At 41.3% G+C, this 1,299-nt stretch overlaps 1 protein-coding gene across 2 annotated transcripts in view; it reads left to right on the forward strand.

Moving 5' to 3' along the window:
* The window catches only part of ANO5 (anoctamin 5), a 78,877-nt gene that overhangs the window by 46,677 nt on the left and 30,901 nt on the right, over positions 1 to 1,299 (forward strand). The gene's annotated exons all lie outside the window — the stretch shown is intronic.

The following is a 1,299-nucleotide window of genomic DNA, read 5'->3' on the forward strand; positions in this document are numbered from 1 at the left end:
ATTGTGCCTTGAGCAGTGGGTTGGACTGTATGACCTTTGGAGGTTCCTGCCAGCCTTATGTTTCTATGATTCCAGGATTTGATTTCAGTGCTTATAGCTCAAATCAAAATATATCTTTGTACACGTGTAGGAAAACGTGCTTATTATTTCCCGTACTGAAGCATCTTTTGTCCTACTTGGGTGATTAAAGCACAAAAAAACGTGGTATGTGTCTTAGCCCATCAAAATAACCATAATATAGATCTTCATTTAACTCACAAAAAATTGGTTTATCTGTCTGATCATGGCAGCCAGGCACCATCTTCCCTACAGAGCTCTTTCTGAAATTAGTTGAAAGAATAGCTTGTCATCTGCTTTCTTCAGATCTTTCTTAGTTTCAAATAATTCTCCTTGAGTGGCATAAAATTAGCTAGTAGAGGATCATTCTGGAAGTAAAAGCAAAGGTTTAAAGAGCAGTGTTCATTCAACCACCAAGCTTCAGCAACTCAGACACTTCATATAATCAAAAGGATTACAAATTTTAGATCAGCTTATAGAGAATGTTTTTAGATGCCTTGCCATTATACACTTTTCCAACCTGATATTCCTAAAATGGGAGGGAAGAAATAGATTTAAGCCCAGCTCTCTCTTGATGACTTGGAAAGCATCAAACACCTACTATCTTTTGAAGTCACTTTATCATTTTAGTGCTCAGAAATCTCAATGGATGCTTCAGAGAAAACTTTGGAAAATAATCAACTTAGAAGCAGTCTTGCTTATTTATAGTAAATATGTTTGCATAATAGACTCTTGTGCTCAAGGTGCTTATCTGAAACATCCTAACTCGTGTTAGTTCAGTGTAGTTGGTTGTGTTAGAACTAGTCACCTCAATAGAACTTGAATGTTTTAGCTACTGAGATATTGAGGCTTAGTTACTTTGTCACCTTTTTCTCTCTTTACTCTTAGGAGGCATCCTAACAAGTGTGTACATGCATGGGCACACATTTCTCCACAGTATGAATAGTAGCAGCACATATTTGTGTCTCTGCTATTTGTCCCCAGGCATGCCCCTGCATGCACATTCTGGCACAGGGCAAATTGACCCAAGTAGGGGGAGCTGGGGCCAGTGGCTGTGCTGGCTCCAGCAGCCTTACCTGGGATGCCAGGGAACTCCCTGGATCAGCAGTGGCACCAAGCCAGCCGCTTGGAGCCTGGCCAGCAGCCAGAGCATGGCTCTGGCCAGCCAGGCTCCATTTCTGGTGGCACACGCTGCTGCGGCATGCACCATGTTGGATTTTTTAGCAGTGTTTTTTTTTTTTT

This window comes from Gavialis gangeticus, unplaced genomic scaffold (genome assembly GCF_001723915.1).
Source record: "Gavialis gangeticus isolate Ggan-Ray unplaced genomic scaffold, GavGan_comp1, whole genome shotgun sequence".
Classification (NCBI taxonomy): domain Eukaryota; kingdom Metazoa; phylum Chordata; order Crocodylia; family Gavialidae; genus Gavialis; species Gavialis gangeticus.